General features: G+C 42.2%; 1 long non-coding RNA gene across 1 annotated transcript in view; it reads left to right on the top strand.

The window, feature by feature from the left end:
- The first annotated feature begins 7,062 nt into the window (after window positions 1-7,062).
- LOC135101124 (uncharacterized) overlaps window positions 7,063-17,168 on the top strand; it is a 126,494-nt gene continuing 116,388 nt past the window's right edge. Inside the window, exon 1 of the long non-coding RNA XR_010269046.1 lies at window positions 7,063-7,238. This is a non-coding gene — a long non-coding RNA (uncharacterized LOC135101124). The remainder of the gene's footprint in view (window positions 7,239-17,168) is intronic.

The following is a 17,168-nucleotide window of genomic DNA, read 5'->3' as shown; positions in this document are numbered from 1 at the left end:
GCACATCCATCGTAGTTAACCTTCGAGATAGCCTTTGAACAATTTCGCAACCTTTTGACAGCAACCGCCACTCCGGGGGAAGATTTAGTGAAGCAGAGCGTTAAGGTTACGAGTTCCCATCCCTCCTTTTGAAAGCAGTCATAAAGCGGAGATAGAAGATAAGACAAATGGTGAAGCCGGTGGTGGAGGAAGAAAACAGGGGTGTGGTGGTGGTGGTGGTGGTGGTGGTGGTGCTTTACGAAACTCAGGCCATAGAGTGGAGAGTGAACCAGGAGAGATAAACTGTTTGTTCGAAGAGTATATATATGGGCGTGAGTGAAAGCATGGAGGGCATGAACAAGAGAGCGGGTGCAGCTGGTGTGTTGTAGGGAGGGCGAGAGGAGAGGCGAGTAATTATACAAGACTTAAGAGATGGAGAACACAAGGAGGATAGCAACTGGTCTGTGGCAGTAACCCCTTATTCGTAAATTCTGTTCTATCACAACAACTCTACTTCAAGGACCACAGACACAATTACACGGGTTCTCATGCAGGTCTCTCTTACTAATACCATAGAATCTTCATTAAACTACCACTGGAATCCTAAAAACACACTGCAACGCCCCAATAACACACATAAGAGCCTGTTGAAAGTAGTGGGGATAGAACAGCGAAACCTTTACGAGCACAGGAGAGAGGGGGCGGACAAGAGCGAGGAGCCTGGGGGTGATGTAGAGGGGTAGATGGTGTGCCAGGGTTCGCGTAGAGGTTAAGGGCGGTGTCCCCTGCACTGCCCCGGGGAAGCGAACTGGCTGGTTGGCTGGCGGGGTGGTTGGCCGGGTCGTTGGTATTCCTTTTCGCAGGCCTCCTCCTCCTCCTCCTCCTCCTCCTCCTCCTCCTCCTCCTCCTCCTCCTCCTCCTCCTCCACTCCCTTCCCTCCGAGACAGGTTCTATGGGAGGAGAATAAAAACACTTACAGCACTCTATTCCTCCTCTCTTGCTACCATTGCTACCTCTACTCTCTCTCTCTCTCTCTCTCTCTCTCTCTCTCTCTCTCTCTCTCTCTCTCTCTCTTTAGCTTTGATTTATAGCAGTGTTTGAAATTATCATAAAAAAAAAGTGCCGTATAAATTATTAGAGGACTGATTTGACTTTCATATGCACCTTTTAGAGCAGAATGAAGGGTGTGTATATGTTTGTGTGTGTGTGTGTGTGTGTGTGTGTGTGTGTGTGTGTGTGTGTGTGTGAGAGAGAGAGAGAGAGAGAGAGAGAGAGAGAGAGAGAGAGAGAGAGAGAGAGAGAGAGAGAGAGAGAGAGAGAGAATGGTGGGTATAATTGACGCTGCAGTTACTAAAATGTGTTTCAATAGAGAGAGAGAGAGAGAGAGAGAGATATTGCTTTATAGATTTCATACGTTATCTTTTCTCTACTACTACTACTACTACTACTACTACTACTACTACTACTACTACTACTACTACTATCATTATCACTGCTACTGCTATTGCTACTATATTGCTTCTACAGTCACTACCACAACTACTTTGATAATGATAACAAAAACAACAACAACAACAACAACACTAGTAGTAGTAGTAGTAGTAGTAGTAATAATAATGATAATAATAATAATGATAAAAATAATAACAACAGCAGCAGCAACACTAGCATCAATGACAACACTAACAATAACACCAAAGATGGCGCAGTAAAAGTACCAGACTAATTGGCATTTAAGAAGGCCTCTCCATGTCTTTGTCAAGTCACAGGTGAATGAACATAGCTTACTGAGAATTATTGGTATGTTTTAGCACCGTGCGGCTATTTTAGCATGGAACGCTGCTAGACTATTGCGAAAGAGTATAGGCAGTGATGGTGGTGATAGTGAAGGTGGCAACAGTAGTAGTAGTAGTAGTAGTAGTAGTAGTAGTAGTAGTAGTAGTAGTAGTATCAGTTGCAGTATTGGTGGTGGGGATGAAGGCGGTGATCATAATGTTAATAGTGGCAGTAGTTATAGAAGTAGCTGTAGATTTAATATTACTCTAAACATGCATAGCAACAATATTAATAACAGTAGCAGTGGTGGTAAGAAGAGAAGGAAGAGGAGAAGGAGGAGAAACAAGAGAAGCAGCTGGAGTACTAATATTGGCAATAGTGGCATTACTAATCGTCATTGCAGTATCACTATCAACAACAAGAGCAACAACAATCTCGCCACCAGGAGCCGCGTAACCACTCAGATCCCTCATTAACGTTGCACAGGGGGCGAGGTATGTTTCCGTTCCGTCAGACACGCTCATGAGAGAGAGATCTCTGAACGGGCGGCGTGTGTGAGGAGATGAGGTCGGAGGAAGTAGATGGTAGGTAGGCCGCGGAAGAACAAAGTAGCGGACGGCGCATTGCATACCACTAACACCGCTACACCTTGTATATCTCGCCACCACCTATATATAGAAGACAACGGTGCATGTTTTCTGCTGTTGTATTAGCTTGATTTCCTGACTCGCCTTCTTTTGTTGTGATACGTACTGATGGGAAAGGTTTGTACTGTTTCTGCCGTGTACAGTATTAAAAAAGTTATGAAGTCTCCCTCTCTCTCTCTCTCTCTCTCTCTCTCTCTCTCTCTCTCTCTCTCTCTCTCTCTCTCTCTCTCTCTCTCTCTCTCTCTCTCTCTCTCTCTCTCTCTCTCTCTCTCTCTCTCTCTCTCTCTCTCTCTCCGGGACGCAAGCTTTGTAGGTCGTAGGTCAGGTGATGAATTATCGTAGTGGTTTGTGTGTAGGTAAAAGTGAAGGTGGGGAGGTAGTGCTTGTGTGTGTGTGTGTGTGTGTGTGTGTGTGTGTGTGTGTGTGTGTGTGTGTGTGTGTGTGTGTGTGTGTGTGTGTGTGTGTGTGTGTGTGTGTGTGTGTGTGTGTGTGTGTGTGTATGACTACTGCTCCTGTCACTATTAACTACTACTACCGCTGCTGTTGCTATTGGTGATGATGACTATGATGCTGCTGCTGCTGCTGCTACTACTACTACTACTACTACTACTACTACTACTACTACTACTATTACTGTTGCTGCTGCTGCTGCTGCTGCGACTTTAGTGCCCGTCCATACTCGATGACCATATACAGTATAAAGACGGAGGGCAAGAGGGAAAATGATTTATTGTTTAGAGAGAGAGAGAGAGAGAGAGAGAGAGAGAGAGAGAGAGAGAGAGAGAGAGAGAGAGAGAGAGAGAGAGAGAGGCGGAGGGTAGGGGGAGGGAAGAGGGCCTCATGATAAATCTTTTAAAACCTATAATTTTAGTAAGATTAGCGCAATACCTCGTTTTTTTCTTTCCCTCGAGCAGTAAAAAAACGAAACAAAAAAATGAACAAAAAACGCGATACAAAGAAAAATCAGTGGACAAAAACATGATGAGAGGATAAAAAAAAAGCGAAGAGAACCGATAAAGAAAAATTACGCTTGGACGGCGGATGAAATGAAAAGAGTTAAACATTATTATCATTATTCATTGAAAGATCAATGAAAGTGAATCGAAAGATAAGAAGGAAGATTGGAGGATGAGGAGGAGGAGGTAGAGGAGGAGGAGGAGGAGGATGACAAGGACGAGCAAGAAGAGGAGGAGGAGGACGAGGAGGGAGGAGAGGAGGGAGACGAAGAGAAGGAGAGGAGGAGGAGGAGGAGGAGGAGGAGGAGGAGGAGGCAGGTTTCTTCGCTCGGAGCTTAGATGAAGAAAAGAAATATATAATTAATCTAGTTTTCTCTCCATCAGATTAGAGAGAGAGAGAGAGAGAGAGAGAGAGAGAGAGAGAGAGAGAGAGAGAGAGAGAGAGAGAGAGAGACGGGGGAGAGTTTGGGGAAGTGTTAAGTATACATTCCATTTCTACGTGTGTGTGTGTGTGTGTGTGTGTGTGTGTGTGTGTGTGTGTGTGTCCTAGAGTGTCCTTCATGTTGCAATCAAAGGAAACGCTTCAGGGAAGGAGAGGATGACGGAGGAGGAAAGGAGAGGCATTGGAGAAGGAATGAGAGAAAGGGAGAGAGATTAAAAGAAAAAAAAAAGGACGAGAAAAAAGCGAGAAACAGACTCAGAGTAATCAAGAAGAAATAGAGGAGGAGGAGGAGGAGGAGGAGGAGGAGAGAAGAAAGAATAAAAGGAAAGAAAACGAAGATAATTGTATTAAAAATTGAGAATAGCTGTGTCTTTAAGTTATTATGTGAGAGAGAGAGAGAGAGAGAGAGAGAGAGAGAGAGAGAGAGAGAGAGAGAGAGAGAGAGAGAGAGAGAGAGAGAGAGAGAGAGAGAGAGAGAGAGAGAGAGAGAGAGATGCAGGTGAGAGTGCGAGTGAGAGTCTGGAAAGCCCTAGTTGATGCTTAAGGCTGGGTAAACCCTAATTGCATACCACGAGAGAGAGAGAGAGAGAGAGAGAGAGAGAGAGAGAGAGAGAGAGAGAGAGAGAGAGAGAGAGAGAGAATATCAAAGGACATAGGTCACCGAAGCTGTTTGAAATATGAATGCATTTAATCCACAGACTGTTAATTTTCTCTCCCGTCACTGTTGATCACTCCGTAGTAATTGCCAGTCTTAGCAGGAAAGAGAGGAGTGTATATGGAAGAACTCTTTAAACCAACAGAAAACAAGTAATAATGTAAAACAGAATATGAGAAATAGATTAGTGTGGGTATTTACGTTTCTCTCTTTAGTTATTTTGTTTTTTTATTTTATTCTTCTTTGCTTCAGTATTACATGTTAGTCTTTGATTTGGTAGCACTATAGATATAAACTTTTTTTTTTCATCATCGTGAACAATACATTATATTATACAAGTATCCTTTGTTCTTTGTCTTGTTTTTACATGTTCCACTTTGATTTGCTAACAATGCATATGTAAACATTCATTTTTTTCTTTCTTTTTTTTTTTTTTTTTTGGTGAACAATTCGATAAAACATACAAATGTTGGTTTTCTTTACCTCCTCGCTGCAGAACAGAGTCCTTTCATAGCAATCCCTGGCATAGCATACAACGTTCAACAAAAAAAAAAATGAAGCATTAGATTATTAATATCCTCACTCTTTTTAATGATTCATCTGTCCATACACTTCTCTGACAAGAACAAAAGAAAAGAACAAAAAAAAAAGAAAAGAAAAAAATATATTACAACAGAGCAGACTCCATGACACAGCAAGATTTAGTAAGCAAAATTAGCGTTATATCCCTCACTATTTATGCACCTATTCACACACTTCTCTGACAAGAACGAAATAAAAAGAAACAAAGAAAAGCTGCAGAAGAATGAAATACCTTTGTAACCAATCCTGACGCAGCACACAACATTCATCAAAGAAATTAGTGTTAGATGATTTATATTACCACGGTTTTAATCATTCATCTGTCCACACACTCATCTGATAAGAATAAAGTGAAAATTTTAAATAAAGTTACATTACAACAAAGCAAGATTTCTGTATGGCAACCTCTGACACAGCACGCAACATTTAGCGAGAGAAATTACTGGTAGACAATTTATATTCCCCATTCATCTGTCCACACACATTCTGACAAGCAAAAGGAATGTGAAATTTTAAAATCCACAATACAACTGAACAGAATCCTTTTATAACAATCTATGACAAAGCACGCAACATTTAACAGAAAAAATAAATAAATAAATACTGCTAGACAATTTATATCCCCTCACAATTTTAACCACTCATCTGTACACACACTTCTCTGACCAGAAAAAAAAAATAATAGAAATGATAAGAGTAAGATATGTCACAACAGAACAGAACCCCTTTACATCAATCCTGCCACAGAATACAAACTTGGAAGAAAAAAAAATTACTGAAACACAATTCGTCTCTCCACACACTCTTCCCAGACCATAAAAAAAAAAAAAAAAGAAAGAAAATCAAAAAGTCAAACAGCAGAAACATACCCTCACCTGATATAGGCAGTGGACTCAGACGTCATTGTTTCGGCAGAGGAATTGGGGAAGGGGGAATTCCACGTGATTAGTCGCTGTTTCCGTGTGTTTGTGCATTTTCGAAACCCCACCCGGATACATCAGTGGGATTTACGTGGTGGCACGACCTGTACACACACTGCGCGGAGGGTGCCTGCTGTGCTGCTGTTGGGGGGAACCTGCCTCTCGTCTCCTTAATTGTGGGTAGTTCCGTGTTGTAGGCTGGTTGTTAATGGCAGGATGAGGAGGAGGAGAAAGGGGATAAGGAAGAGGAGGGAGAGGAAAAGGATGTAGTTAAGAGCAAGAGGAGGAGCAGGATGTAGTTAGGATGAGGAGGAGGGAGAAAGGAGAAGAAGAGAGTAAGGGATAAACGAGGAGAATGAGGAGGTGAAAATTTTTGAGGAAAGAGAAGAAATATTGGGGAAAAAGGAGCTAAGAGGATAAAAATGGAATACTTAATTGGGGAGAAAGGAGAAGGGAGGAGAGAAAAGATAGGCACCAAAGGAAAGTAAGAAGAATGGGAGGAGAAAAAGGGGAAGAAGAAAAGTGGAAGATTAAATAGATAAGGAAGATGAAGAAGGGGAAAGGAATAGGAGGAGATGGAGGAAGAGAATGATGAAGAAGAAGAAAAGGAGAAGGAGGAGGAGAAGTAAACGGACAAGCAGGAAGAGAAGAACAAAGACGAGAAAAAAAGTTTACAGAGGAAAATGGAGAGGAGTGGTTGAGGAGGAAGAGGACAAAAAAGGAGGAGAAGGACGACAGGAAGTTAGCTGTGGAGGAAGAGAAGGAAGAGAAGGAATAAGTAGTTGTCGAGAAGGAAAGTGAAGAAGAGGAGGAGGAGGAGGAGGAGGAGGAGGAGGAGGAGATGGACAAAGAGAAATAAGGAGCTGAGAAGCCGAAAGAGGCGAAGGAAAAGAAGAACAGTAAGGAATAAGCAGAAAAAGAAGAAGGAGGTGGGGGAAAATAAATAAATAATGAACGAGTAGGAGACTGAAAAGAAGAAGAACGCCAAGGAATAAGTAGAAAAAGGAGAGGGAAGAGGACGAAAAAAAAAATTAATGGAGAAGAAGGAAGAGGATGAGGAATGAGGAATCTGAAGAGGCGAAGGAGTAGAAGAAAAAGGGGAGTTGAAGGAGGAGGAGGAGGAGGAGGACTAACTCAACTCGCTCTAAAGTAACATGTCATCTCCTTGGCAGGGGTGACGGGGCGAGGCCGCCAGCTGTAGCACCCCCGGAATTCTGGACTCGGCGAGGTAGTCACTCCCTCCCTCCACCGGTGCTGTGTGGCCGCCCCTCATGTGGCGTGGTGAGTGTTATAAATAGTTTAGGATATTGCAGTATCTTCTCTCTCTCTCTCTCTCTCTCTCTCTCTCTCTCTCTCTCTCTCTCTCTCTCTCTCTCTCTCTCTCTCTCTCTCTCTCTACTTTTTTGTATGGTGTCCAGTGTCCTTTTATCATCTTTCATTTTTTGTCCTTTTTTTAGTCCTGCTCGTTATGTTTTTTCTTCTTTTCTGTTCTTGTGATTGTTGCTGTTGTTGTTGTTATTATTATTTCAGGTTTTAAAATGTCATTGTTATTGTTACTACTTTCTTTCTTTATCTATTATTTGGTATAATTACAGTTACATCTGTTTGCTACCATTCTTCACCCTTTTTCTCTTCCGTTTCTTCTTTTTTTCGTATTATTATTCTTATTATTTTTATTAGTCTTATTATTATTATTATTACCACTCTTCTCCTTTTGAGTACTGTTCTTGCTTCATGCCACATTAAACCATTACCGCATTCAATTTCTCCGACTAATACTATCACCAGTTTAGCGAGAGAAGCCACTACATGCAGCAAGACTTGGGAGACGCACTGTGAACCTCATGTGTAGAGGTCCAATAGAAATCAACGTATGGACTAATGACACAGCTTTGTATGAGTGGACTGTAGTGGTGAGAACACAAAGGATGAAGCAGACCTTTATTTCTCCTACGTTTGGAGAGAGAAAAACTTAGAACCATAGTGTAAAAGCTGTCTCCGGTACTGATATTGTTAACAGCCCCCGAAGACTAAGAAATGTGGAATGTGATAGTTGGAGGGGATAACTTGATACTAATATTGTATGAAAACTGGTAATTGTCTCAGCTAAAAGGTTCAAGAGCTCCACGAAGACCAAGAAGAACTGAGAATACGATAGGTTAATCCATATACTGCCACCTGGTATGTTTTTCCCTAATTACCAACCATTCTGACATCTTTACTCGTTATACAGCCACATCCAATCTTTAAACTGGGTTGAAATTGCAAAATCTGTTCCTTTTCACCAATAATTTTCTTGCAGATGCTTATAAAGATTTCATACATAGCATATAGTGGTGATAACTGTCCCGTATATAAGTAAAAGAGTTAAACTAAAAGCCAGCTACTTCTTTGTAAAATATGACTTCACTCCCTCGGGCACCTGTGCGTGAACAAAGGGGCACCTGACCACCGGATACGCATCAGACGCCGATCTCATGATAAACTCTGCAACTCTGAAAATAAAAGTCTGCAAGTTTTTTTTTTTTTTCACTCGAGCAAGACGCGATGGAACGATTACACTATTATTTCCAGACTTGCTGACACACGGGGCAGCTTCTCAAGGGCAGGATGGGCATTCGTCTTGTCGTTGTGGCTAAAAAGGGTAAAAGTGATAAAAGAATAAAGTACTAAAAAATATACATTATAATATGTTCCTCTCGCCCAAGTACGTGTAAAATAGTCAGGAAGAAATACATATTCTCTTAAAGATAATTTCCAAGGTTCTAGAGATAAGATGATTTAAGAGTCTTTTGTTTTTAACATTATGCGTAGTAAGAATTGATATTATCACTTATTGTTTTTAGCAGAGAGAGAGAGAGAGAGAGAGAGAGAGAGAGAGAGAGAGAGAGAGAGAGAGAGAGAGAGAGAGAGAGAGAGAGAAGTACACAGACAGACAGACAAACAAACCTAGACAGAAACAGACAAAAAAAAAAAGCCAAAGAAGACAGAAAAAAAAAGCCCATTTATCCTTAAGAAACCTAAATTAAATTCCACCTGGAGTTTTAGAGTCACCTGTGATTGGATTAGCGAGGAGGCGTGGAGGAGGCCGCCACCCACAACCCGGCTGCCCACCTTGGCCCTTGGCGGGAAGTGCGGGAAGTGTAGTGATTTTTTTTTATTGTGCTCGTCTTCCAATCTTCCCATCATTGAGGAGGGGAACGCGAGGCAACCCTAACGCTCACTGGGGAGAAGGCAACCCACCTCCCCTTTCTCTTCTCTGCTGTCTCCGTCTGTCATTATTCTGAAACACTTCTTCCTCCACCTCCATTATTTTCAAAAGACTACTTGAAGCTACACGGAATTTTCTTTTTTCTTTTTCTTCTTTTTTTTTACGGTTTCTAGTGACAGATTGACAATATTTTTACATTATTAGAGGGAGAAACTGTCTAATATCTGTGATTTCTTAGAAAAGTTGTGGTGAGAGGGCAAAACGTTTCTGAATACAGGCCGCTCGCTTTCTCTCTCTCTCTCTCTCTCTCTCTCTCTCTCTCTCTCTCTCTCTCTCTCTCTCTCTCTCTCTCTCTCTCTCTCTCTCTCTCTCTCTCTCTCTCTCTGTTCCAAGGTCAGGTACTAAAGTTGCTTCTAGATTATACATCAGAGGGCGGAAAATAATGATGAGTAAGGAAATTAGTGGGCATTGTTCTCAGTGTGTTCTTGTATTCTTTTTTTTTTTTTTATTTGGTGTGTGTGTGGGTGTGTGTGTGTGTGTGTGTGTGTTTGTGTGTGTGTGTGTGTGTGTGTGTGTGTGTGTGGTTATAGGTTCTATTCATAGTTCTATGTTAATCGCTTGTTTATACTATGATCTGGTTTCTACAATGTATAGGAAGATTTTTTTTTTTTTTGCTGTTTTTTTTTTTTTATGTAGGAAGGATACTGGCCAAGGGCAACAAAAATCTAATAAAAAAAAATGCCCACTGGAATGCCAGTCCCTTAAAAGGGTCAAAGCAGTGGTCAAAAATTGGTGGATAAGTGTCTTGAAACCTCCCTCTTGAAGGAATTCAAGTCATAAGAAGGTGGAAATACAGAAGCAGGCAAGGAGTTCCAGAGTTTACCAGAGAAAAGGATGAATGATTGAGAATACTGGTTAACTCTTGCGTTAGAGAGGTGGACAGAATAGGGGTGAGAGAAAGAAGAAAGTCTTGTGCAGCGAGGCCGCGGAAGGAGAGGAGGCATGCAGTTAGCAAGATCAGAAGAGCAGTTGGCATGAAAATAGCGGTAGAAGACAGCTAGATATGCAACATTGCAGCGGTGAGAGAGGGGCTGAAGACAGTCAGTTAGAGGAGAGGAGTTGATGAGACGAAAAGCTTTTGATTCCACCCTGTCTAAAACAGCAGTATGAGTGGAACCCCCCAGACATGTGAAGCATACTCCATACATGGACGGATAAGGCCCTTGTACAGAGTTAGCAGCTGGGGGGGTGAGAGAAACTGGCGGAGACGTCTCAGAACACCTAACTTCATAGAAGCTGTTTTAGCTAGAGATGAGATGTGAAGTTTCCAGTTCAGATTATAAGTAAAGGACAGACTGAGGATGTTCAGTGTAGAAGAGAGGGGGACAGTTGAGTGTCATTGAAGAAGAGGGGATAGTTGTCTGGAAGATTGTGTCGAGTTGATAGATGGAGGAATTGAGTTTTTGAGGCATTGAACAATACCAAGTTTGCTCTGCCCCAATCAGAAATTTTAGAAAGATCAGAAGTCAGGCGTTCTGTGGCTTCCCTGCGTGATATGTTTACCTCCTGAAGGGTTGGACGTCTATGAAAAGACGTGGAAAAGTGCAGGGTGGTATCATCAGCATAGGAGTGGATAGGACAAGAAGTTTGGTTTAGAAGATCATTAATGAATAATAAGAAGAGAGTGGGTGACAGGACAGAACCCTGAGGAACACCACTGTTAATAGATTTAGGAGAAGAACAGTGACCGTCTCCCACAGCAGCAATAGAACGGTCAGAAAGGAAACTTGAGATGAAGTTACAGAGAGAAGGATAGAAAACGTAGGAGGGTAGTTTTGAAATCAAAACTCTATCAAAGGCTTTGATATGTCCAAGGCAACAGCAAAAGTTTCACCAAAATCTCTAAAAGAGGATGACCAAGACTCAGTAAGGAAAGCCAGAAGATCACCAGTAGAGCGGCCTTGACGGAACCCATACTGGCGATCAGATAGAAGGTTGTGAAGTGATAGATGTTTAAGAATCATCCTGTTGAGGATAGATTCAAAAACTTTAGATAAGCAGGAAATTAAAGCAATAGGACGGTAGTTTCAGGGATTAGAGCGGTCACCCTTTTAGGAACAGGTTGAATGTAGACAAACTTCCAGCAAGAAGGAAAGGTAGATGTTGACAGACAGAGCTGAAAGAGTTTGACTAGGCAAGGTGCAAGCACGGAGGCACAGTTTCGGAGAACAATAGGAGGGACCCCATCAGGTCCATAAGCCTTCCGAGGGTTTAGGCCAGCGAGGGCATGGAAAACATCATTACGATAGAAGAATTTTAATACGTGGCATGAAGTAGTCAGAGGGTGGAGGAGAGGGAGGAACAAGCCCAGAATCGTCCAAGGTAGAGTTTTTAGCAAAGGTTTGAGCAAAGAGTTCAGCTTTAGAAATAGATGTGATAGCAGTGGTGCCATCTGGTTGAAATAGAGGAGGAAAGAAGAAGAAGCAAAGTTATTGGAGATATTTTTGGCTAGATGCCAGAAATCACGAGGGGAGTTAGATCTTGAAAGGTTTTGACATTTTCTGTTAATGAAGGAGTTTTTGGCTAGTTGGAGAACAGACTTGGCATGGTTCCGGGCAGAAATATAAAGTGCATGAGATTCTGGTGAAGGAAGGCTTAAGTACCTTTTGTGGGCCACCTTTCTATCATGTATAGCACGAGAACAAGCTGTCTTAAACCAAGGTTTAGAAGGTTTAGGACGAGAAAAGAGTGAGGAATGTACGCCTCCATGCCAGACACCATCACCTCTGTTATGCGCTTAGCACACAAAGACGGGCCTCTCACATGGAAGCAGTAGTCATTCCAAGGAAAATCAGCAAAATACCTCCTCAGGTCCCCCCAACTAGCAGAGGCAAAACGCCAGAGGCACCTTCGCTTAGGGGGATCCTGAGGAGGGATTGGAGTGATAGGACAAGATAAAGATATGAGATTGTGATCGGAGGAGCCCAACGGAGAAGAAAGGGTGACAGCATAAGCAGAAGGATTAGAGGTCAGGAAAAGGTCAAGAATGTTGGGAGTATCTCCAAGACGGTCAGGAATACGAGTAGGGTGTTGCACCAATTGCTCTAGGTCATGGAGGATAGCAAAGTTGTAGGCTAGTTCACCAGGATGGTCAGTGAAGGGAGAGGAAAGCCAAAGCTGGTGGTGAACATTGAAGTCTCCAAGAATGGAGATCTCTGCAAAAGGGAAGAGGGTCAGAATGTGCTCCACTTTGGAAGTTAAGTAGTCAAAGAATTTCTTATAGTCAGAGGAGTTAGGAGAGAGGTATACAGCACAGATAAATTTAGTATGAGAATGACTCTGTAGTCGTAGCCAGATGGTGGAAAACTCGGAAGATTCAAGAGCGTGGGCACGAGAGCAGGTTAAGTCATTGCGCACATAAACGCAGCATCCAGCTTTGGATCGAAAATGAGGATAGAGAAAGTAGAAGGGAACAGAAAAGGGGCTACTGTCAGTTGCCTCAGACACCTGAGTTTCAGTGAGGAAAAGAAGATGAGGTTTAGAAGAGGAGAGGTGGTGTTCTACAGATTGAAAATTAGATCTTAGACCGCGAATGTTGCAGAAGTTAATGAAGAAAAAGTTGAGGGGGGTGTCAAGACACTTAGGGTCGTCGACGGAAAGGCAGTCCGACCTGGGGACATTTATGGTCCCCTCCCCAGATGGGGACTCCGAGGCTGGTGTAGGAGTCGCCATGATTTTAAAATTTTTTGAGTGAAGGGTGTGTGTGTTATTAGGTGCTTGTAGTTTTGTGTGGAGGGAGAGAGTTGTCTTTAGAGGGTAGGCTGTGACTACCCCCTTGTGTTGTGAGACACAAAGGGAAACGTTCAGTGAGGTCACAGCTGGGTTTAATGATAAGTTCACAACACCCCCTGAACAGTGCTTTAGACCTCACTGGGAGTAATTATCGTTTCGGCAGGTGTCTACTGCCTCCTCCACTGTTATTTCCCCCACACTTACTTGACAGTCTTAAACAGCGCACCATCTTAGCTGTCTTTAATTCCTGCGTACTCCCTCAGTGTTTAAAAATTCATGTAAGGACTGCGTGTTCTCTCTTCGTTTGTCAGTCACGGTCTTTGGACGCACACGCACACCTACAAGCCAGTATTCTTCAGTATTCCAGCGATTTATCTCTATTTAACAGGCTGTTGTGGAAATTATCAGCATTTTCATGTGCTTTTTCCTGATTCTAGTGATAGGTTAACAAGCATTTAATACCAGTACGTAATGGGGTAAAAAGCACCCTTACCATCTACGTGGTTTTATTTTAATTACTTATTATGAGAATCCAAATCTTCTTGGCACCACATTTATTTTTATCCCGAATCAATATGTACTACACGGTACAAGAAGAATCATACGACATGCATTACGTATTATCCCCTCGTTGTCTAATCCCTGCCCGTGCACTGGATACACTACCACCTTGCAGCCTCCCCGCCACCAGCCAGGCAGTGAGTCCCGCCGCGTCCTGGAGTGTTTGTACTAAGGCTGGCGTGAGTGGCTGCCTCGCAAGGGTTAATTTTTTGCTCGCACGACCGACCATTAGCTGGCAATCTCTCTCTCTCTCTCTCTCTCTCTCTCTCTCTCTCTCTCTCTCTCTCTCTCTCTCTCTCTCTCTCTCTCTCTCTCTCTCTCTCCTTGGCGTCTAAGTAATGACCTCTGTCCCATTTCACAAGTCATTCCTAAGCGTTCCTAGGCCCAATTATTTATCCAGACTCAGGGGTGATTTTTTTCTCTCTATTTTGTCTCCCTCGCTTCCTTCTCAGTATCGTTACCTTAATCAATTGAAGTACATGACAGTAACGCGCGGGTGTGATTAAGGGAAGGTGAGAGACTGGTGTTAGTGGAGAGGTGCGTGGACTGGATGCCTCGCGCACCCGGTACAGGTGTTGGAAGATAGAGTATGGGATGCCTGTGTGTGTGTGTGTGTGTGTGTGTGTGTGTGTGTGTGTGTGTGTGTGTGTGTGTGTGTGTGTGTGTGTGTGTGTGTTACTAGCTCGTATATTTAACTACTGTATTTTGGAATGGTTTTAATTTGTCTAGAACTGGGCTTTGTGGTCTGCGGTTTTGTTTTACGCGTTTAAATATGCGCTTCATGTATTTTGTGCTTCATACATCGCATTTGTTTTCTAATTTTATATGAATCCTTTTCACTCTAGCCGATAAACTGTATCTGTATTCATCCATATATATATATATATATATATATATATATATATATATATATATATATATATATATATATATATATATATATATATATATATATATATATATATATATATATATATATATATATATATATATATATATATATTTCTGTGTGATATTATTCTTATTAGTACTTGTAACAGTAGTAGTAGTAGTAGTAGTAGTTGTGCATTAATAATAATAATAGTAGTAGTAGTAATAGTAGTAGTAGCAGTTGCAGTAACAATACTAGTAGTAGTAGTAGCAGCACTAGTACTAGCAGTAGTAGTAGTAGTAGTAGTAGTACCTAGTAGTAGTAGTAGTAGTAGTAGTAGTAGTAGTAGTAGTAGTAGTAGTAGTGGTAGTGGTAGTAGTAGTATGTAGTAGTAATAGTACGTAGTAGTAGTAGTAGTAGTAGTAGTAGTAGTAGTAGTAGTAGTAGTAGTAGTAGTACGCAGTAGTAGTAGTAGTGGTAGAGTAGTAGCAGTAGTAGTAGTAGTAGTAATAGTAGCAGTAGTAGTAGCAGTAGTAGTCGTAGTAGTAGAAGTAGTAACAGTAGTAGTAGCAGTAGTAGTAGCAGTAGTAGTCGTAGTAGTAGTAGTAGTAGTAGTAGTAGTAGTAGTAGTAGTAGCAGTAGTAGTAGCAGTAGTAGTAATTGCAACAGCAACAGCAACAGCAGCATGAGTAGTAGTAGTAGTAGTAGTAGTAGTAGTAGTAGTAGTAGTAGTAGTAGTAGTAGTAGTAATAGTAGTAGTAGTAGTAATAGCAGCAGCAGCAACAACAGCAACAGCAACAGCAGCATGAGTAGTAGTAGTAGTAGTAGTAGTAGTAGAAGTAGTAGTAGTAGTAATAGCACCATAAAAAACAACAACAGCATCAGCAGCAGCATTCGTAGTAAAAGTAGTAGTAGCAGTGGATGCTCCACTGGCGTGACCAGGGCCAGCCAGCCTATAGGAACCTGTTTTAGGGGCCAGGGGGTGAGAAGGTCCAGAAACACACTCTCACACACACACACACACACACACACACACACACACACACACACACACAGAGAGAGAGAGAGAGAGAGAGAGAGAGAGAGAGAGAGAGAGAGAGAGAGAGAGAGAGAGAGAGAGAGAGAGAGAGAGAGACCTATATGGACATCGGAGTTTGAGTAAGACAGGAAGATACTCGTATGGTGGGGAGAAGAGAGGGAACCGTGTTGAGTGCGCGTGGTCGTGGGGAAAAGACAAAGGAAGAAAGAGAGAGATGATAGGAAGATGACTGGGTGAGGTATGAACAGGTGTGAGGGAGGGACGATAGGAGCTTGACGGCGGCATTGTGTGGTGTGTTTTACCTGTTCCTGAGGGCTCAGGCGCAATAGAATGGGGTTAAAAAGTATAATCTACTTCGTTTTCATTCTTCTCTTCTTCTATCAGCTCTTCTTATGTTCCTCTTGCATTCTTTTTTTATCATTTTCATTAATGTGTCCCTTCTCGTGTCCTTGTTCTATTATTTCACATTCCTCTCTTCTTCCTTCTTCCTTCTTCCACATCTTGTATTCTAGTCTTATGTGCGAGGAAGGACAAACGAGACGGATGACTGAAGCAGACTTAGCAATGAGGACATCAGTGCAGAGTCAATGGGAACACTTTAAAAGATCAGATAAATGTATGACTAAGGATCATGGATGGAGAGAAATAGGTTCATTTTTTAACTGGGACTGCCACAGGAGGGTCTACTGGTGTCTTGCAGCTTCCCATACCTTCTTGTGCTCATTTGTTATCATAAGGTGGTGCTGGGAATGAGGAGCCGTGGTGGTGGGTATAGTGGCTATGTATAGGTAGTGATGGCAGGTGATTATAGAGGTAATATTAGTAATAGATTGGTAAGATTAGTAGCGTTAACTGTGATGATAGCAGTAGCATTAAGGGTGGTGGTGATAATAACTTCGCATAAATCTTGAGCATGAAAAAGTACAAGGTTATCTATCTATCTCTCTATCTACTTGTTTATTTTCATTTCGTATACCCGTCGTTCAATCGTTTCCTCCTCCTCCTCCTCCTCCTCCGACACACACACACACACACACACACACACACACACACACACACACACACACACACAGTCAGTCAGCAGGCGTGCATGATTGCTTGAGAGGGGTACACGTGTATGATCGTGGCCGTGTCCTAGGTACGATTATATATTGTACCTTGCTGGGTGTGTGCTGGTGGTGGTATGTGGAGGTAGTGGTGGCGTTTTGTTGTTGCTTGTAGGACTACTTCTTCTCCTTCTTCTCCTCCTTCTTCTTTTCTTCTTCTACTTCTTCTTCTTCCATTATCACCAATCTAAGCCTCTCCTTTCCTTTGGGTATAATATCTTCACTCATCCTTCTCGCAGTGACGTCCTTTCCCCTGCCTCCATTCCCGGGCCCTTTAAATCCCTAATTGTTTACTATGACGGTGCGCTTCCCTTCACCACGGTGGACGTTTGCCATTAAAGTTGGTGATGGTGCTGATGACACTCAAGATTGCGTACTGTATCAGGTGCAATAGAGACGAGACCCTCCTCCTTGTCCCTGTTTGCCTTGTTTCTTGCTTACATTGGGTTTCCTTTATTGGTGGTTGTATAAATGATAACAGTGAATATATAATAGCAATATCGCTATTATTCTCAGCTACAACGACAGCAGCTGTAACGATAACAGTTAGTTCTGCTACTGCTACCATTACTCCTACTTCTTCTGCTATTACTGCTATTACTACATCTGCTACTACTATTACCAATACAGC

The sequence above is a fragment of the Scylla paramamosain genome, chromosome 6 (genome assembly GCF_035594125.1).
Source record: "Scylla paramamosain isolate STU-SP2022 chromosome 6, ASM3559412v1, whole genome shotgun sequence".
In the NCBI taxonomy this organism is placed as follows: Eukaryota; Metazoa; Arthropoda; class Malacostraca; order Decapoda; family Portunidae; genus Scylla; species Scylla paramamosain.
Note: the sequence above shows the minus strand (reverse complement) of the source record. Positions and strands in the feature narration are given on the sequence as shown.